The 22,611-nt window shown below is 42.6% G+C and overlaps 1 long non-coding RNA gene and 1 pseudogene across 1 annotated transcript; both read left to right on the top strand.

Annotated features, from left to right (window-relative positions):
- LOC119294380 overlaps positions 1-22,611 on the top strand; it is a 30,176-nt pseudogene that overhangs the window by 1,045 nt on the left and 6,520 nt on the right.
- LOC119294472 lies at positions 5,051-9,703 on the top strand. Its single transcript, XR_005143437.1, has 9 exons — positions 5,051-5,549; positions 5,615-5,859; positions 6,029-6,115; positions 6,512-6,753; positions 7,384-7,472; positions 7,619-7,733; positions 8,031-8,893; positions 9,006-9,083; positions 9,240-9,703. It is a non-coding gene; the product is annotated as an uncharacterized LOC119294472 (long non-coding RNA).

Here is a 22,611-nt window from a genome sequence, read left to right as displayed (position 1 = left end):
AAACAAGAAAGACTAAGTAGCTAATTTTTGGCTCCAGACCCGTAGGTCATCCCTATGTTGCTGTTTTTGAGATCTGTGACTCCAAAGATGGAGTAAGTCAGCTGCATAGAAGCGGATGTAAGCCTCCGTCCACACTTTGGAATTGAAAACCCTGTTGTTCCTTGCGTGCCAGAGGGTGATGCCACAACCAGCAAAATCAACATTCCATCTGCGGTTGAAACTTATATGATGACCCGCTTGTTCCACAAAAGTCAGAAGGTCAGATAATGAGCATGCCAAAGTGTTCAACATCAACTTGCTCCAGAGAGTAGAGGCTATAGCACATCGGAGCAGCAGGTGGTTGATGGATTCAACAGCAGGGCAAACATCACAATGTGCAAAAAGAGCAACCGCCGACCAGCACTTTTTCACCATGTTATCTATGGTATTTAGACGTCCTCGAAAAGCTAGCCAAAGGAAAATCCTGTGCTTGAGGGGAATCAAAGAGTCCCAGATCCAGCTGTCAAGGTTTGCCATAACCCCTCGAAAAGTAAACAGCCTGTAAAAATAGCTGGTGCTGAGCTGACTAGATCCAATCGAGGAAACACGCTCATCTTTGCGCAAAGACGTTGGAGCCACATCTGAGTTGACTGCACTGCCCATGCTCCGTTCTTCATACCCCTTCATATAAGATGGTCTCCCCTAAAAAGGGCAAGATGGTCTTTTATTAAAATACATCACGCGCCCGCCGGAACCTATACGTCGTAAAAATTCACAGAATAAGTATGCATGCACGTTCTAGGAATCAAACCGCGGCCCTCTTTGCACGTGAGAGTGAGTGGCTCTGACTAGTGTTTGTGAAAAAAGAGGAGCATGCAAATTTATGAACCACTCCTTTCGTCCGAGTTTACTGAGCCCGTCAACAACACATGTACTATCTCCCTCCTGGTTTATTGGCCCCTTTTATAATTTATGTCAAATTTTGATCAAAGAATTAGCTAATAAAATATTAATACATGTCAACAAAAATTATATCGTTGGATTCGTATTTAAACATAGTTTTCAATAATATGATTTTTTGTGACATGCACGAATATTTTGTTAGTTAAAAATTATAGTCATAATTTAGCACATAATATAATGAGGATCAATAAATCAGGACAGAGGTAGTACTCCCTAGGTCCAGGTGCATATGGCGACTAAGGGAGTAATCGAATGAGGTCCGTGACTAAGGAAGGTCCTATCACGGCGCCCTTTTCTCCCTCAAATATGGATCAAAATCAGCAATTAATCCATATTAACTAGGAGTGGCTGTTTTGCTAACTAATGTATTGAAGGAGTTGCCACGTCAAGTGAATGCCGGCGGACGAGGGGTTCCGCACTAAGCGCACGAACATTCTGAAGATCCAACAATGTTTTGAACAACTTGAACACATATTAAAATTTTCATTTAAAAAAGACATGAACATTTTAAAAATGAACAATCTTTTTTAAAAGCATGAAAATGAAAAAAAAATGTTATGTTAGTTAAAAATGTTCCGAACATTTTTTCGAACAACATTTTGAACATTTTTCAAGATATATGAGGAGAGTGCAAATATAGGAACGAGCATTTTGAACAATTTTTTGAACACAACTTGAACACTTGCTTTCTTTTTGGCTTCTTATGTGGCAAATGTAATTTTGTGAATTTTCAGGCCATTTTTCATCTTTTTTAAAACCGGGGTTTGCTTCGTTATATTCTATTTTCTTTTTCTTTTTCTTTTTTCTTTTCCTTTTTCTTTTTTCCTATTTTTGCAAATGTGTGCACTTTGCATAAATTTAAAAAAATGTGTTTCAGAAAAGTTCATGTTGATTGATAATGAAGAAAACTGCAAATAACAAAAACATCCAAAATTGTTGATAAATTTGAAAAAATAGTTAGGACATTTTTTTCATGTTAATTATATTAACAGAAAATACAAACAACATGCTCACGAATGCACTCGTCTGGCTTAGTATGGCACACTTCTCACAAACGCTGGTTTTTTGGACTATGGATAAATAACCCAAACTTTTTGCAGCAGCCTGGCACGGACATATGAAACACCCATACCTAGTTTCAGCAATTTCCGAGACCGTTTGCACATTGTGACATGTCCAGCCATTTATCATCCCTTTTTCACCGAGAAAACTCCCGAAAATGGATGATTTTTCAAAAACTCAAACAACTTATCATGTTGCCTTGAATTGATTATATAAGAGCATGGGAAAATTTTGGGGTTATACGATGAAGCCGAAAAAATATGCTCTCATACGACCCCTTCTGGCCTACGCAAACGCCCTCCATTGAACATGATATATTTTTAGACATATATGAAATGACTACAACTTTTTTCAGCAGGTGGGCATGCCCATGGTAGGTATCCATGCCTGATTTGAACATATTCTAACACGGGGTGCAAGTTGCATCACATCCAGCCGTTTTATTAGTCTTTATTCATCGAGAAAATTCTAGAAAATGCAACAACTGTCCAAAACTAAAACAAATTATCGTGGTGCTTTTAAATAGGTCATATATGCTCATGTAAAATTTTTAGGGATATTTGACGATGCAAAAAAACATGCTCTCATACGGACCTTTCTAGCCTACACGGACACCCTACTTTGAACATGATCTATTTTTGGACATAAATTTAATTATCCTACCTTTTGCTAGCAGGTGAGCATGCCCATGGTAGGCATCCATGCCAGGTTTGAACGCTTTCCAATATCGTATGCAACTTGCATCACGCCCGGCCACTTATCGGCAACTTTTCACCGAGAAAACTCCAGAAAATACAAATATTATCCTCATTGGAAATTGGATCACTAGACGATACCAAAAAAAGTTCTCTCATAGGGGCCCTTCTCGCCTGCTCGAATACCCTCCGTTGAACATGTTCTATTTTTGGACATGCATGGAATCACTCCAGCTTTTGCCAACATGTGAGCATGCCCATGGTAGGCATCAATGTCATGATTGAACGATTTCCGACATTGTATGCTAGTTGCAACCCGTTCAACCATTTGTCGCCCTTTTTGACTGAGAAAACTCCTGAAAATGCAAAATTTGTAGCAAACCAAACAATGTGCTCTCGAATGGAGCTTTCTGACCTGCTCTGACACCCTACATTGAACATGTTGTTCTTTCTGGACATCCATGAAATGATATCAACTTTTGCCGGCAGGTGGGCATGCACATGATAGGCATCCACACCAGGTTTGAAGGCAAGAAGTATTTAAAATCATAATTTAAATAGGTGCTTAAAATTGATATTTTCATTTTCCCTTTTTCACGTGCAATAACGGGCCGATCCAGTCGGGCTGCCTCCTATGAAAAAAATATTTAGTTCGTGAACTTTTTTTGTAAAATTGTTAACTTTTTTTTCCAAATCGAGAACTTTGTTTTTGAAAACGGTGAAATTTTTTCATTACACAAATTTTATTCACATTCTTGAACTTTTTCCAATTTCACAAATTTGCTACAAAATCATGAACTTTTTTCCTCCTTGGAGCCATATGCGCCAGGAAAATAAGTTTGTGCTCACACCTGCCATAGTGGGCCACAGCCCAAGCACCTCGGTATTCACTTCCCGTTTACCGCTTGTGATCATCAGTGTTTGTTCCCTCGCTATATTTTCTCGGTTTTCTCTTCTGCTGCTATTTTGTTAACTGAAAAACCGGTCCCAGTTTTAAAGGTAAAAAAAAAATCATGGATTTAAGAAAAGCTCACAAGTTTATTAAAACTTCATCGATTTGAAAAAAAATACTCGAATTTTATAAATTATTTCGCTAAAAAGGAAAAAGTCGATAGATTTTTCTAAAAACTCATGACTTTGAAAAAGTATTGCGAAATTTAAAAAGTTCATTGACTTAAATAAGTTCACGAATTTGATAAAAAATAGTTCAAATTTTTCGAAAAAGTTCACTGATTGAAAAATAAGTTCACGTATTTGAAGAAAGTTCCTGAAATGGAAAACATTTGTGGATTTAAAAAAGTTCATGAATTTGACAAACAATCTAACAAAACTGAAATAAGTTCATTGATTTGACAAAAATTTCATAAATTTTAAAACAGTTCATGAGTTTTGCAAAAAAATCATCAATTTGGAAATAAGTTCACTAATTTGAAGAAACACAAAATTGAAAAAAAATATTTATTTCTAAAAGTTCACAAATCTGGTAAAAAAGTACACGGATTCGTAACTTTGTATTGATTTGAATAATGTTCATGATTTCGACAAACAAGTTTGTGAAAATGAAAAAGTTCATCGATTTGACATCTCTTGCGAAACTGAAAATATTCATTTATTTAAAAAGAGTTCAAGGATTTAAATAATAAGTTCACGGATTTGAAAAAATTCACGAATTTAAGAAAGTGTTCATGAATTTAAGCAAGTTAAAAAGAAAAGAGTTAAATAAGAAAAAAAGAATAAAATAAAGAAAAAGGCCAAACAAAAGCTAAAATAAAAAAGAAAACCAGTCTGCGAAGATGTACGACAAGAAGAAAAAGTGATGTAACCCGACATAACAAGGGAGCTCTCCTAATTTGCTACAATTGGTGGAAGTAACCTTGAGGTTGGGAGTTCGAGCCCTACTGCATGCCCCTTTTTTAAGGTTAAAAAAAGAAAAATATTAAACGTGCCAGGCCAGTACGAAGGTGGTGTGCGCCGGTTGTGTGACGCTACTCCCTGTATGACGTATACGGCAGGCGACCTATCATAAGTACAAAAGTGCAAGAAGTCTAGATAACTCCTAATGTCTCAGTTGATAGGTCGCGTTCCGGATTTTATTTTCGTCCCATCATTTTTGTTCGGTTTTTTTTCGTCCTTAATCCCACCTCCCACTTCCCAGTACCAAAAAGAAAACCAACTAAAACCAGGTAAAAAGGGAGCGATGCCTCCAGTCCTCGCACGCCTCGCACTCGCATGCCTCAATGAAAAAAGACCAGCGAAAAAAGACCTACGAAAGAAAAAACAACGACAAAAAATCAGGCGACTCGCACACACGAGCGAGGCCTCTAGATCCCGTCGCCACCGCCTGCCGCCGCCAGCCCCGTCCTCCTCCCTGGCTCCTGGCGCCGCCCGCCCCCCATCTCCTCCTGCGATCCTGGCGTCGCCCCGCCCCACCTTCTCCCTCACTCCCGGCGCTACCTATCGATCCCCTCGACGACACAGAGCCGTCGTCCTCTCATGCGATCTCGCTGCCGCCACCCTCCGATCCGCTCCTCCTTTCCCGAGGATACGCATCTGCATCCGCCGACGCCGATCCGGGCAGGCGCGGCCGTCGTGGATCACGAGGATCCGGATGATGGGGCGGCAGAGATGGCCACGGATCTGTTACGGCAACGACGCCGCCGGATCCGCACCCACAGCATCCGGATGGAGGCCGGCGACGAACCCTAGCCTAGACGTCAGCATCGGGATCCAACCCCTGCTCTCGGTGCTGGGGCTAGGCATATGGGGGTGCTTGCTGCCGCGGTGGACCTCGACGCCGGCGACATCTGCAGCATCTCCCTCCCGTCGGGCTGCATGACCTGTATGCCCAAGGTACGCCTCCTCCTCCTTCCTTTCCCCTCCCTACCAAGACTGCAGCTTGCTGATGTGTCGATTAGTGGTAGTGATGGATCTAGGATGAGGATAAACTGGCGAATAATCCAGCGGTCGGATGAGGATAAATGGGCGGCTGCAAACTCTGGTCCTCGCCGGCGTCGTGGTCGGAGGCCACGTTGACCCTGCCTCTGCATCTAGCGGCGCCGGGTTCTACCCGTTGCTGCACCACCTCGCGGCCGAGGGAGACCAGGCGCTGGCGTGACCCCACTCCCGCTGCTGTTTTGTCTCGTCAGATAATCCATATCAGGTTAGTTCCATGCTGCTTCGCTCGACGACAGTTATCGTTCTGGCTTGCTCTCTCGTGGGAAGTAGCATGTGGCTCTGTTAATTTATCAGAAGGTACATAAGATTTTGCAAGCAATCGGGGTACATGATCCGGTTTTTTGGGCTGACCTTATTATGCTTTGTTGTCTCAGCCTGACACGAAGGATGAGCATGTGAGGATTAAGGAGGCAGGAGGCAAGGTCATCCGATGTAATGGTTACCGAGTGTCTGAAATACTTGTATGTCATGATTATTTGGTGTGCAACTACATTTATCTTGTACCAAATTACTATGCCATTGAGTTCGAAATTGTAGACACGGTAGCTTCAAAGCATGATGCGAAATTACTTGGTGCAGTGTGATACAGACAAATGTCTTGGCGCATTGGTGCTTTGTTTTGAAATCCAGGAAATTAGTTGGGATTGAAGAATTAGCTCTTGTTGGTCATTAATCGTTACCATTTTAAGATCACTCATTTGTGAAAACTGAAGTCCCCATTCCTTTTGGTCATTTAAGAAAGCATATGAAAGTGAAACGACACACTGTCACACATATATCTTAGCTCTTCTAAAATCATGTTTCACTGCTTGGTTTGTGCTACAAATAATGTCAGTACGTTGAACTTGCTAAATCAGGTCAAATGTGGCTCAGTGATAGAATTAAGAACGAAGGAGGAAGATACCAGCACCAGCCCCAACAATCAAGACTGCGGCAAGGGCGACGACAGTGTGTCTCGGCGAGCGTGAGCAATGGCAGCATCATCTCCGACTCCGAGTACCTGACCAAGACGCTGTCCAGGTCACACGTCGAGGACTTCCTCCTGGATGATGCCGCCTCCTTGGCTGTTGTTCTCGTCTCCTCAAATAATTCGTATCAGGTTAGTTCCATTGCACTGCAAATACTACCACTTCTATTGGGCAAGCAAATACAACTTGAAAGTATAAGTCATATCAGGTTAGTTCCATCGTACGCCAGTGTCGTCTGGCACGCGAACTCAATTTCTTGCATCGCCCATTGTTGTTCATCTGCTGCTCTAACCAGTAACCATCCCTTGGTCCCGATACTTTCGAGCTCGCAAATATAACATTGATTGCTTGATTAGCATTATTTCTTTCAAGGACAAAACTAATTGTCGATTCTTTTTGGCTACATCAGAAGGATTTTGGATGCAAACCTATGTGGTTTCTTCATAGTACTAGGGAGCTGACAACAAAAAAACATGAGAATTCATCACCTATCTTAGCCACGGCAACCTGAACAAGGTTTGCCAACATCTAGCTTAATCCTTCTTAATGGTTGGTAGCAGACCTGTCCTACAAGCAGAAATCATCTACTTTGTGTTTGAATTTTCTAAATTACAGTAAAACATGTGCATACTTCAGTTTGCACAAAGAGCAGACCTAGACAATCTGTTGTAGGATCTGAGCTACTGAATATACATGTAGTAAGAAATACTTTTCCTTTGATCCTCTTTCATGTTCAAGTTCCTAATGAACCTGCCATACAGCGCATTTAGGCTCTGGTCAACAAGTGGACGGACAGGTTGTCCATTCTTGTTGTTCTTGCGTGTCAAGATTCTTGGCTGCAGACTTGCAGGTATCAAGTATGAGTCGATGCTTAACTTTTGTCACGTTTCTTACTTACCACTGTTATTTCTAGCATTCAACATACATGAACTGAATAGACCAATGGCATTACATGTTTCGTAGGCATGTTTCTAAATGCTAATTAGCATTTCTCAGTTCTGCAGATACACCATGATTGCAGCAGGTGTTGGAAGAAATCATCTGATGGTCGTAACTGACGAAGGAAGTGCTTTGTATACGGACAAGCTGGGGACGAGTTCACTAAGGAGTGGTTGACTCCCTCTCCTGTTGCTTTTTTTATGGTTGATAGATGACACAACTAGAAGTGCAGCAAATACAACTTATATTGTCACCTGTTCTTAGAACCTACTTGTTTGGGTGATAATGAAACCAATAAAAATATTTATGACATGAGCATATACATAACTTATATTGTTTAGGACCATGGGGTGGTTCTGACAATTTTATGGGAATTTGACCATATGGGAAACTCATTTTCCACTGTGTTCTTACACTGCTGTTATTTTTGTATTCTCCCTGACTCCATGTTGTTCCAAATTTGGTGCAGGGACTAAGGTGTCACCACTCCCCTGCCTTGTTACTAAAGCAACTAATGTTGTTTGTGGTGCTGACTTCACTATCTAACTGTCATCGGTTGAGGGATCTTCCGTACTGTATGGCCTTCCTGAAACTATGAAACTTAAAGATTAGCACGCTCTTTTTTCTTTCAGATAAAGCAAAAGGCTTTGATCATCTTCTCATGATAAAATCTTTAGATAATTATCTGCTTTGGTTGTTATTAGTGGGGTTTTCCTTCGTCATTTCATTGAAGATGTATTTAGTTCTTCTGTGCTATTCAGTACATCAGTACTTCCTCGGTACGGCTAACTTGGTCATGGAAGCGATAATCAGGTTGGTTGCTACTATGTTAACACACGACACCTACTAAATTTGCAACACTAGAGGCGGGGACTCCTAGACCTATGCTAATTGATTTAATTAATTGTTATTATTATTCGTTAGACGTCCAAACAGGCAGCTGAGCGTTGGACATGGCCTTATGCCTCCGAATAATATGTTCATACCCCATAAGTTCTTTGCAATATTCATACACCCAATTCAGTACTATTTTCCATATTTTAACTTTACGTACTGTTTTTATTATCTGCTGTTAATTATAAGTACCAATCAAAAACTTTTAATTATAAGTGCATAGCATAGCCCTATATTTATTGTGTTCAGTGACCTTTTTTATGAAAATCATTGCTACGAGTCACCATTTTATAATTGGTGTTCATATCCTAATCCTTTTGTATTTGCAAGATCACTCCTTAATGTTAAGAGGGGAGGGGTGATTTTAAGGATATTTTTGTAAAAGGAGGACATTGACAAAAACATTGAATACAAGGAGCTTGCAACCATGATGGAATGGTACAACGGCAGTGATAAGATTTGTGCATTGTTTTTTTTAACACAAACTAATATGTGGATACTAGGAATATGGCTGAATTAATAAACATTGTTACTTTCTTTTTGCATCCAGAATCTTTGCGTGATAGCCTGCTTGCTGCCCAGATAGTGAGCCCCTAAGCTCCTGAAGAAAGGAAAGTTGAAGGAAATGGTAAAGTTACTTATAAATGTCTTGCTTCTTAAGTATTTTACCATTTATTGAAGATGCAGTGTTTTTTAATTGTTGCTAAGCCAATTATGAACAAACACTTTGTGCTAAACATCTTGTAATTCTTGTCCGACGATATACATTATTTGATGCCTCAAGAAAGAAGCGAACACAAAGGATCCTACGCCAAAGGATGAAGAGGTCGAGGAAGTGATGGAAGGGGGTGCGTGGAGGAGGACAGGTGCATGGTGAAGCTGGCGTGATGGCTGCGAAGGTCAAAGGAGAGAAGGCTAGCACTGGACTTATTTTGGAGTCTCTTGACAGGCACATCGCACATCAACCTTGGGTGATTTAAGTGAGGGTGGTTCTATCTTTTCCGCCCTCTAATTTCTGCCAATGACTAAAGATAGATGATTAGGGAAAATTTTAAAATATTAGCATGGATTATTGGCCATCCTGAGTTTTTTACTCTCTCTGCTATGGTGTTACAGTTATAGAGGTCTTGCAGACAACTTAGGGGGTGTTTGTTTCCGGGGACTTTTTGGTGTAGGGATTAGAAAAAGTCCCTCTTAGAGACTTTTTAATCAAACAGGAGGGACTACTAGGGACTAAAAGTTGCTTTTTGGGACTAAATGAAGAAGACTTTCAAGGAGAGTCTTTTTTTGGGACTTTTTAAGACTTTTCCAACAATGTCCCTTCCTGCACTCATTGCCCCGCCGGCCCATAGTGTTGTTTGGTTGTTATTTTTCTGTATACTAGGGGTAACATGGTCATTTAATAACTCCAGGGAGGGACTAGCGACTTTTTAGTCCCTGGAAAACAAACAGGGAGGGACTTTTTAGTTGGGACAAGTCTTAGGACTTATGAATCAAACAGGGCCTTAGATTGATGTGTTTTGTCGACTATCTTTTTTGAGCAGAATAATTGTTGGGTAGCCCCAACAGTAATTGTCGATACTGCAGGTTTAATGGATGGTAAAGTGATCCGTTGCTATTTTGCATTTGATTCATCTGCAAATTAGTACTAACTGATAAAAGATACATACTACTCCCTCCGTTTCTTTTTAGTCTGCATATCAAACTTGGTCAAAGTCAAACTTTGTTAACTTTGACTAAGTTTATAAAAAAATATATCAAGATTCATAATATGAAATATATATTGTTAGATGCATCATGAAATTAATTTTCATATCCTATAAGTTTAGTATTGTAGATGTTAATATTTTTTTCAACAAAGTTGGTCAAACTTTACAAAGTTTGACTTTGATCATATCTTATATGCAGACTAAAAAGAAACGGAGGGAGTACATGAATCCATGAAATTTAGTACTTAACCATGTTCATAGATCTATAGATTAAGATAACTTGTATTGACAAAAATAAACATTATTCCTGAAGAGAAAATGCCTCTACATGTTCTCCTTCAGTGTGTTGCAGAAAAACCATCCATACACCATCTTTGTGTGTGTGTATATATAAAAATTTCCCCTATTCTACAAAACATTTATGGTACTCCCTCCTTCCCAAAATGTAAGGCGCGGTTTGACTTTTCTGGTCTTCGTTGCGGAACTTTGACTATGATTTTCATGTATTCTATGTCTATAAAATTAGTATACATACATATGAAATAAAATTGTTCTGCAAGACAAATACGATGATGCCATTTATACATGTTTAATCCATATACATTGATATATATTAGTGGTCAAAGTCGTGCATCAAAGACCGTAAAAAGTCAATCGCGCCTTATATTTTGGGAAGGAGGGAGTACTATATATTTCAGGTTGGAAGAATCAAATCAAGACTTGACATGGAGTGACAATGCCCTCCTATCAAGGGGACATCAAATACCGAGGGAAAATCTCTCTCAAATAATAGAATATAGTTGTTTTGCTCCAGTACAACTTTCTTTCGTTTTCATCCTTGCTTCGATGTAGATAGTATGAGGACAGAGATTACAAGACACCTGACAATAAATTATTTATTAGATTTGGAAACATAATCTGAGAAGTAAGGGCATCTAAAGTGCTTCCCCTAAAATTTAACTCCTCAAAAGGCTCTCCAAATTCTACTCAAATTTTGAGGAGTTAAAGGTTGTTACACCCAACCCTTCCCCTAAAACTTACCTCTCTGTAAGTTCTAGGAGGGAGTGGATGACGAATGTTGGAAGACTTCCAAAGTTAGGGATGATGAGAAATAATAAGAATTACATCAAGATCCGTAGACCACCTAGCGACGACTACAAGCACTGAAGCGAGCTGAAGGCGCGCCGCTGTCATCGCGCCTCCCTTGTCGGAGCCGGGCAAGATAGTCGGGAAGTCGTCGTGCTAAGGCCCTATAGAACCAACACACCAGAACATCACCCGTCACAGATGAAGAGTGTAGATCAAAAGGATCCAAACTGAAAACACACAAACGAAGATGAACGGCGAACAGATCCGAGCAAATCCATCAAAGATAGATCCGCTGGAGACACACCTCCACGCGCCCACCGATGATGCTAGACGCATCACCGGAACGGGGGCTAGGCGGGGGACCTTTATTCCATCTTCAGGGAGCCGCCGCTGTCTCACCTTCCTGAGCAGGACACAAACCCTAACAAAGCTCGAAAATATATATATAAACAGGGCCCTCCCACCGGCAAGGGCCGAGATCCACTCCGTCTCCATGGCCCTAAGGCCACCGAAGATGGGACGGACCGGCGGCGGCGCCTGCGGCATGCAGAGAACCCTAATTTTTTGGAGGCGGCGACTGGGTAGGATGTTGTATGTGTATGGGGATAAGTTAGGATTGACTCCCAAAAGTTGCTGCTCGGCTCTGCCCATCTTCGCCCTCCTCATCGCCATCCACGCGGGCTGGTTAGGCTGGGTGGCGGCGGGGCTTTCTCCTCCCCGTCTGCCTCTGGTGGCGCATGGTGCCGTGGGTCCAACGAGGGTGTGGCGCTATATGCAGGACGTGGCAGCGGGCTGGTGGCGTGGCTGAGGTGGTGGGGGTGCGTGCGCGTCCTGGAGTCTGGTCGGGCCTTCCTCCCCAGATTTTGGACGATGGCGTGCGGCGCGGGTGGGCTTCTCTTAGGCCCATCCTTGACGGTGGATCTACCCTCCTCTTTGGCAGACATGCGGTTGTTGTGGCCTCTCGCCAGTCTGCATCAGTAGCTGTGGTGGGGCGAAGCAGGGGTGCTTCGGCAGGGGGGGAGGGGGAGGTCGGTAGGAGGGACGAGGGCTCCATCGTTGTTGAGTCGCATGTCACCGGCATAGGAGGTGTGCCAGTTGTGGCCATGTGTCGCTCCTCCCCCTTCCCCTTTCCCCAGCCTGGTGCTTTCTGGCAACGCTTCAGGTGGGACGGGCATTGTCGGTTCAGGCGGTGGTTGGAGTTGGCGGAGCTATTTGAAGCCACCCCCTTTGATGTTCTCATGGCGGTCTAGGTGCAGAGCCGCGGCCCTGGCGATGGGAGGCACATTGATCTTGGGCGGATTTGCGCGGTTTGGGTGCGGGCGAGCAAACATGGCAGCTCAGGCGGCATGGATGCGGGTGGTTGGCAGAGTGGGGGTGCGACGGAGGGAGTCAGAGCACCAGGGTACATAACTTACCCAATCTTTGTACTAGCCGTTGGCGGCGACGTCCGTAGATGTTGTTTCCTTCTTGCAGGCTCCGCCATGGTACTCTCACTCCCTTCGTGTTGCTCTGGGTGAAAACTTGATCCACGGGATCAGACGGTGGCGGCTATCCGTGGTCTTGCCCTTCTTGGAGGCGCCGTTTTGGAGTACCCGCTCCGGCGTTGGCCGTCTCACCTCTCCTTGGTGGATCACTCATGTGGTTGTCTGTCGGCTAGAAGCGGTTCTTCTGTGCTCATTCGTAGTATGCTTGGTAGTGGTTGGGGTGGTTTGTCGGCACCTTTGTATCTTGCTTTGGATGTGTGTTGAGTGCGGTCGTGGCGTGTGTTTGTATCGGTCTTCTCGGATGTATGAGGTGATGGTTGCTTTATTTTATAATATAAAGGGGGGGGGGGCTTTTTCTTCATTAGGGGATTGTGTCCTAGAGAGATAGAGAGGGCTAGAAAGAAAGATGGAGCGAGGGTGGGAAAGAGAAGGTTAGGGAGAGAGATGGAGAGTGGTAGACAAAGTGGGGAACGAGAGACAGATATGCAATGTATTCATAGGTGCAATCAGATTAAAACAAACTAAAAAGCCCGTGGCATCGCTTGGGCATTCCACAGGAGTCGGTCGGTCGTCACGCATACGAGAGAGAGAGCGGCTGCATGCATGAATGAATGGGCCGGATTTCTAAAATGGATTTTTGGAGCACCGGGGCAACGGAGCACGTTATTTTGAACTGCTCAAAAAAGGTGTTTAAAAGATTTGAATAATACGCATGCATATGGTTTAAGTACCGGTGAAATTTCATTCAATAGTACGTTGTATTATGTGTTGCACAAAAGAGACAAATTTTCAGCCAAAAACAACAAAAACCAAGTGCATGTGTTTTGTCTTTTTTGTATCTTTTATACATGCGAGCACGTATATTGCTGAAAATTTGACCCCTTACACTGCACTGCTATATATGCGTGCCCACAAAAATTTGAAAATTTTTGAGCCGTAAAAATCTGGTTTTTTGAACTTCAAAAGAGCAGGCACTATGTGCCCGTGCTCAGATGTCAATATTCGCCGGGTTTCACACTTTAAGGACCAGCTCGCGCAGTCGGTCTAGGTACATTAAATTGTCATTAGTCATTACGAACGCGGAGATTTTATGTCGTCGCGGTCATGCGAGGCAGTCTACACGGAAGCATAGGCATAAAATGCAATATTGGGGCCCTAATCTTCATGGGTAGTGACCGTGATGGGGAAAGAAGTGACTGGACTTGCAGCTTCTGAACTAACATCTGAGCTCAGCTCGTGGTGACACTTCAAGTGCAAATTACACGGAGGCACGCGCACGACACGACGGATTCAAGTTCAAGATGACGAAGGGCATGCTCGGCAACGTCGTGTTCGTTGGAATTATGTCAGACGCATTGACAATTAGGCTTGTCTTCTCCCAAAGTCCCAATGGTGACGCGGATTAAATTGAAGAGGAAATTGCATAAACCACCAACTATTGATATTGATTTTGCACAAAACATCTATTATACGGGTTTGTTAGACAGAATGATAAATATTGATATAATCTGTTGAGGCTATTTCTAATCCAATGTTTACATAATCTTGTTATGCAGATGTCATGTGTGAAACTCTTTTCAGTTGTATTGTCTTGACCCGTTTAGGATGGCACAACCAGTTTCTACCACAACTATTGCGGTATCAAATATCAAGGTGAGGCACTTATACGTGATTATCAGTCAACATGAGCTATAACAAGTTGAAGGTCCAGCTATCTCCAGGGGTTCACTACCACAGACCGATGGGTTTGAATTTTGATGTGTGTGTGAGTGGGGTGTAAGAGGAAATTTGAGCTGACTGCATCATGCACAACTGCCAGAGGTGGAAAGTTTGCACAGAGGGTGGAGAGACAAAAATAGTGGATGAAATAAGAAAAAGAAAAGAAGATGAGGAGTTATTTAATGGTAAAAGAATTGTCGATAACACCACCCTATTTGGACGAGTATCCTAAAGGTTTATGTTAAACTACAAAAATATGTATGCTCTGTAGCAACGGATAGGAAATTAACTTGCGATGGATTCAGGGAAAGACACCATCGAGTTAACGTCTAGTGGGGGAAAGGAGCCATGGACGTGGTTGCACAAGACACCAATTTACCTGGAGGACACCCTTGGCACCGAAAATTGACCTAGGAGGGCCAGATCGATGTCACGGATCGCCCGAGGTATAAATCGTATTGTATGAAGCCCATGGCTCCAGAAAATCGCCATGGGATGGCCATATTGATGTCGTCGTTGAATCCGGCTACTCACCGTGACATATATGTGCTCACGGCAACTCATCAGATCTGACCAAAACAGATAACCGGGAAGGGGATGGGCGACATAGCGATTGATGGGAGGGGAGGGGATGGTGAGCGTGGATGGAAGGTGGCAGCGACATGCCATGGTGGGGAGATATGATGGCGGCAACGCCGTGGCAGAGGGAAAGAGTGAGAGGGGCGGTTGCGGTGAGAGAATTGGTTGCGAGGGGGACACGAGGTCCATTATGCTAGAGTCAACACGAGGTCAGAAGTTTTGCGAGAAGGAAACTATCCAGACGTTGGCAACATTATTTGATAGCTGTCTAGGAAAGACAACGACATCTCATCGTGCAATATGATAAGTAGTCTTTTGTCTATTGTAATCATGGTTTATTGTTGTTTCTAATAGCTTCACTTGTAGATTTATCTTCCCTATGCATCCATCGGCCAATACATTTTATACGTAATCGATAAAGAGGCACGTCGTCTATATATTATGGACCATATTCAAACATCACAATAGTTAGAGGATAAAAATTTGAGGCATGCACTGAAATTAAAAAGTTTTGCAAGGGATTTCAAAGAAGCACTCAAAATAAAGCTGTCTGGTTTCCGATATATCTAAATGACAACATTTATTTCCGTTTGGTATTTCAACGAGTATAGACGGGTAATGAATTCATAATAAAAAAAATTATTTTTGTTATCATTATATTCTTTATATTATTAATTAAAAAAATTACAGGAATGTATCTGACTATTTTGTTTTTCATTTTGTGCTCTGGTGGAACAGTAAAAAATTGGTCAAGCCAGTTTACAGGGTAAGTATTGTCCGTTACATGATTTAAGACCTTCGGCGTGAATTTTTCATGCTAACTACATATAATATTTGTGCAAGATGGGTATGAGTTGAGGAAACAGTTTTTATTATACTTGCTAAAACATCGCGGGAATGAAGCTAAAGGCATCTTTCCTGATATTGTGAAAGAATTTTTTAAACGCATCATCTAGATATTGATAGTTTTGTAATATATGTTAAGGTCGAACATCGCTCAGTTTATTACATGCACATGTCGTTAATCTTTTTTGTTATCAATTTACATTGTAAAATTGGACTTCAATTATTCAATAATTGTGTCTGTGTTATATTGTTTGTACGTGTGAAATGTAACATGTAACTCTTGCAAACTATTTCAAAAGCCCGTGGCAACGCACGGGCACTCTACTAGTTGTTGTAAGGGAAATGTTTCTCTCCGGTCCGCCGGCTGAAGCGACGCGCCGGTCGCCTCTGTCGCTAATGCACATGCCTTTGTGGCCCACATGCAGGAGCGGGCCGCATAAGGACGTGTCCCACTATACACCACACGGACCTTATCCCCTTTCTTCTCCATCGATTTCTTCTCCACCGAAACAGAAATAGCTCTCATGCTCTTCTCCACACACCACGGCAAAAACTCCATGGATCCCCACCTCTTCCCATCTTCTTTTAATCCTGCCTCATGTGCCGTCTGCTCCTCGCGCAGGCCGTCGAGCTAATTTTTGCCAGCGGGGGCGCCGTTCCCTATTTCTCACTGCTTTTCTTGTGTGCAGGGACGCGCGGAGCGGTCACCGCCTGTGCTACGAACCGGCGACGTCTTTCTGCTACGAGCGGTGACCGACGAGGTGCGGGACAACCAGCGGCGACGCGAGGTGCGGCGGTGCTCCAACCGCATGCACGCAAAGCTGGAACCGGCATTCCGAGGTGCTACAACCGGCATGCGGCCATGCTACAATCAACGCGCGGCGGCGACGACCACTACTGGCGATTTGCTACAACCGCGGTGTCGACAGCTGCAACCGGTGACAAGAAATGCTACAACTGGCCATCCATTTGCTGGAACCGGTATCAGTTTTTGCTGCCGTCGGCCACCGATTTGCTGGAACCAGATGCATGCTCATCGTCAACATGCGATATTTGCTGGAACCAGTGTATGTTTTTGCTGGAACTAGCTTTTCCTTTTGCTACAATCTTTTTTTATTTGCTACAATAGAACCAATTCGAGTCTCCCTTCAGAGTTATTTTGCTGGAACCAGCGTTTTTTTTGCTGGAACTAGCAATTTTTTTTTGCTACAATCAACCACCGAAGTTTTCTCTGTTGAGGTTAATTTTGCTGGAACCGGTGTGTTTTTTGTTGGAACCTTATAATGAATTTGCTTCAAACCGGCCACTGAGGATTTTGTTAGTTTTTGCTGGACACCGACTACCGCGGCGAGCCGGAGGCGGGGCTACGCTAGGGATGCTGCAACCATGGCACCCGTGAGCTGGATCTGGTTGTTTTTAGAGCTTCATCCTCAATGAATTGCCTCTGGAATCAATCGCGGCCGTTATGCAATTCCGGCAGCCAAGGGGCGGGACCTCGTGGGAGCTCGCGGGGAACGGCCACAACGGCGACGAGGATGGGTGGTGGTGGTGTGCCCGAGGATGGGCGGGACCTCGTCTTGTTTTTCTGTCGAGCAGTGCTAGGAAGAAGACGACACAGATGGGTCAAATCCAACAGCTACGCATGATTTGATCGGGTGGCTGTGCGTCGACCGGCCCAAATTTGGGCCGGTGCACCGGCGCCTAGCACTACCCTTGTTGTAATCGTTGGATGTTTATTACTTGAACTTCGTGGGCATATATATAGGAGCACAAGACAAGGTAGGGTAAGGTCCTATTCTATCCTATCTTTTCTAATACTCGGAATACTCAACATCCTCTGCAGTCACAACGGTAGTGACACATATGGTCAGATTGGCGAAGAATCCAAAGCTAAGGCAGTCGGTGAAGCCACGAAAACGGCCTGGAACGGACGACCTCAGGATGACAATGGACGGGGGACTGCGGCACTACGGCCAGAAGGGCCGATGCAGCGGTAGCGTGGTCGGTACAGCCGCGGGAAAAACCACAAAACGGTGACGCTACGGCCCAACGGGGCGACATCGTTGCTCATTCGGTGAAGGGGCACGCATATTCACGGACGACCTTCACGGGAAGGTGTGCGGTGTGCATCGCGCGGCCGGACATGAAAGACGTGTTCGACCAGCTGCGAATAGACAACACGCGATGTAGCCTGCAGCCATCCACGCAGATCAAGTCCAGTTGAAGTGCAGAACATGGAGGCCAATCGCACACCGTAGACGCCGCTGTACAAGAAGCGCCACGAGGCAGCCGATGGAGGAGACCTGGGCGTGGAGAACAACACGAGGATGGATGCGCGCGGACGGCAGGCGCGAGCGCAGTGTGCCGCATCAGAGGATGGATGCGCCCAGATGACAGGCGCAAGCACCGTGTACCACACCAGACTCTATTGTTAAAGACGACCGGTGTAGATCAACGGGGCGACGAGCGACCCAAACTGATCAACGGATCAAAAAACCAAAAAGAAATGCCGAACAAGCTGACCGGCGCGAGAGAAAACCCAGACCAAGTGATTGAGAAAAAGATTCTTTAGGGCAGCCGATCAACATGACCGACAGACAGACAATAGGTACAGGCGGCGCGACCCCCGGTGGCGATCCTGAAGATCGACCGCCTCAGAGACAACGCGATGCGGAAGCGGCGTTGACTAGGGTTTGGATCGAGATTAGACTGGTACCATGTTAGAAAGGATGGAAAGGGATTGTTGAAATCGTTGGATATTTATTGTTTGAGCATGGTGGGCATATATATAGAAGCATCTTATATCTTATATTTACTAATTGAAGACATCATACGAGCCTGCACGTTAATCCTTAACAACTGCTTATAACTAACCATTAGATCTTAAATTTAGGTCTAGGATTAAAAGAGATATAATTCTACTGTTTAGCAGTACGTACGTGTAAAAGGAAAGTCACGTCCCAGGAGTCCATACGTGGTAAGATAGAAATGAAGCGTACAAGGAAAGAATCATCTAATAAAGTAATCATTTTTCCTTTCGGAAACGCAACGCAATGAAATTCATGAATAAAAAATCAGGGATCAACGTTGGTCACCTAGGTCGCTGAAAATTAGCGTTTAGTGCTTCAGTGTATTGCGTCCATCTACGTGTATGTACGTGTACTAATTTTTTTTCACCTAGAAATCACCACATGCACACAAACAACAGCATATGTATGCATGTACTGTATCAATCCCGTCTATAAAACACATTTAATTTAATATATACTGTCAAATTTGCATGTGACAATGCGTATAGTATTTTCTGACAATATAAAAAGTTAATATCAAAAAAAGTTATATATATGTATATATGTATATATATATATATATATAATTAATGAATAGATCCTAGATTATATTTCAAAATAAAAAAAATCTAAACCATGCAAATGCATCAGAAACCCACCGCGATTCAGAGGACATGGAATGAAGTGCAAGTACATTTTGCAAAAAAGGTGTAAAATTCATATGTAAGATATTTAGAGAATAAGCTCAAAATGCAAGAACGCTTAATTATTAAAAAAAATTAATAGTAGCCGAAATGGGAGATGTAAGTCAAGAAAATGGTACTGTAATGGCATATGTGTCGGCCGATTAATGCTATATATCATGGGCTAAGATATGGGCCAGCGTTAATCGCTTAAGGAAACACAATGTCATTCCTTTTCCTGGTGGCTCGGTTTGGATGTCAAAGGATCAGTTTTCAAAAGTGTACAAACTAACTTAAAAATTCTTATAGGCGGGGATCCATTACTTTAGGGGAACTTTCAGGGGAACTTTCAGACCAGAAGGGTGAGCTTCTAGGAAATTATAGGCCAACATAAAAATAATCAAGCAAATTTCTAAATGTTAATTTATAATTTTAACAAATGATAGCTTCAAGAACAATACAGTATAAGTAAAAGAATGATTTGCTGAGAATACCAAAAATAGTGAGAATTTTTGAAACGATAAAGAAGTCCAAGGATAACTTTAAATTGAGCTTCCTCAAAAAACAAAAACTATAACTGAGTTGCGTCCAAAGCGAGTCTTGCAGCTCATTGGCATGTTGAACTGTTTGGAGAATGGTTATTGGTCATGCATGCTTTCGTTGAAGTCTTCTAATCATATGGTTCCATCGGGAAGCATACAATAACCCCGGAAATAGTATATATAATATTGTTCCAAAAAGAAAAGGAATCTTCATATGCATTTACTTATTGCTAAAGTAGGGAATAAAATATTTATAGGCAATGAAAATAGTCAACAAAAGATATCTATAAATATTTTCCACATCTATTTTCTATCAGATTTAAATAAAATAAAACTTATATAAAATTTTGGTGTAAAATATTATAAACTTCAAATAATTTCTAGCCCGTGCAGGAGCACGGGTTGATGACTAGTAATGACTAACTTGGAGTAAAATACAAGATAGGGTAAGATTTTACTCTATCCTATCTTTTCTCTTAATCGTAATACTCAATGGTACCGAAGCGGGACTCTTTTAGTGCTTGTTTGACCCGCTTTTATCTCTTTTGTGATTAATTTTCACAGCAATCGTAAGCTGACCTAAATAAAAAAGGGTAGTTTCTTATCCGCATCAACTCTGAGTTTCTTGTTATTCCAATCAGCATTTCACAAGTAACTTCTGTGGTCGTTCCCCATCTCATAACCCATGTTATGTTTCTTCCCCGAAAAATCATTTCTACAAAAAGGGTACAGTTGAGCGAAGCACGAGAAATCTTGTGTTGTTGTTTTTATTTACGTTTGGGATGGATGATAATCCTGGAGGATTGACCGCCTGGGCTGCAGCTCGATGGAGCCTTGGGCAGGTGCCTGATTCCTTCCCTAAGCAAGCTGCTGAACCTTTGCAACAAGCCTTGTGTTGCGTCTCTGCGCTTTGCAACAGGGGCCTTGTTGCACTTTTTAAACCTTTTTTCCAATTTTTTTATTTGTCCGGTCTGCTCGCTGAGCTTGTCCAATAAGTCTCGTTCTGCACTCAGCGCTTTGCAACACGAGCCTTGTTGCAATCCCCCTCAAAAAGTTTTTTTTTCAATTTTTTGCGTGGTCTGCCACGTAGTCTGTGTTGTGCTTGCGTCTCTTGCAACACGGGTCATGTTATTGATGGCTCAGTTAGGGGCGCGTGGCGCGCGGACGACGCGGCAGATGTTTCACGTCCAATCAGTCAATTGGCAGAAAGAATTTTGGTAATTATTTTAATGTTGTCTTGTTATCAAGGTTTTCTTTTTGGGTCAGAATTCTCAGAAACCGTCCGGTTATCAGAAATCTTGTCCAGATATATTACTATCACAAACATGTGTGCAGGGATGGCAAACTATCGCATGGACGTAGGGCATGGTGTCAAAGTCGTGACCTGAACCCGCGCACCTCTGAAGGGGTCGAGGCTTGTTGACCACTGCTACAACAGGGAACTACTGATGTGTAGTATGGGTTCAATAGGATATATTTTCACCCCAAATATTTCTGAACTTGAATTTGATTTGAAAATTTGGGCTGAAATTTTTTGGAGATTCCAAGATTTTTCAGAGACCATTTTTTCCGGCCCCTCCTAGAAAAAAATCAGAATTGAGAAAAAAAATAAACTTGTCTGTCACGCAGTTTCAGAATTTCCAGTTACTTGATGAGTATAATCTAACTATATATGCTGATTCAACTCACTGCCAGCACCTCAATTACGCAAGGTTTTTTGGTGCCGCAGGATTACACAAGGTTTATGCAAGCCAGCTGCAGGAGAAGGAGGAGAAGGAGGAGATGAACACACTTTTAGACCGGTTTCTGTATATCTTCTCTCAAGGTTAGCTAAACCAATTCCATTCTGAAAACCGTGCATATATTTAGTTCACTTTACGATTGCTTCATCAGGTGTCTAGGCGTATCGTGAGGGTGACTCGTGATATCTTCAGAGGAGGGCATGGTTTGGCGCCGCATGTGAGAAGGATTTTGTGAAGCTAGCCGCTGGAAATGCTTGCTGGCTTCAAAGCATTTTTGTTAATTTGGTTATTTGTCATTTTAGTCTACTAATACCTTTGTAACTAGCGTAGTACTAGGCCCTTCCATGGCTAGTTTTGGACAGTTTGAAGCATCCTGATGTGGTGATATATATCAGTGATGTGATGATTAGGCTGGATTGGCTGGAGCATCCTGATGTGGCTTCTAGATCAGTGATGTAAACGGTGGTTTGATGCCTTGTAAACAACTCCATTTTCATAATGAAAATGGGGGCCGTGTGGCCCCTTCGTTCGAAAAAAAAAACTTTACGATTGCTATTCTAGTTCATCTCATCTTATTCATAGTTGTTTTCTTGAAAACTTAATAGACGCAAGCTGGAGTAATGGTGATCGAGAGTAACAGCGCTGCAAATGGCATCATCAAGCTCATTGATCAGAATCACATCACAAACTTTGTCAGGGGAGCATCTTCCTTCTTACTGTATGTCTAGACCAAATACATAAAGCTTGGTAACGAGGTTTCAGCGATAAACACACACATCAAAATTGTTCACTGACTGCACCATTTTTTTTTTGCGGGTACACTGACTGCACCATTTATGTACATGCACTAGAGCAAAGCACGGCGTACAAATCAAAATTGTTCACTGAGTGCACCGTTGATGTATATACACTAAAGCAAAGCACTGCGTTAGTTATGTAATTATATGCTCAGGTCAAATCACTATATATGTAAA

The sequence above is a fragment of the Triticum dicoccoides genome, chromosome 4B (genome assembly GCF_002162155.2).
Source record: "Triticum dicoccoides isolate Atlit2015 ecotype Zavitan chromosome 4B, WEW_v2.0, whole genome shotgun sequence".
Lineage (NCBI taxonomy): Eukaryota > Viridiplantae > Streptophyta > Magnoliopsida > Poales > Poaceae > Triticum > Triticum dicoccoides.
This window is presented reverse-complemented; position numbering and strand designations above follow the sequence as displayed.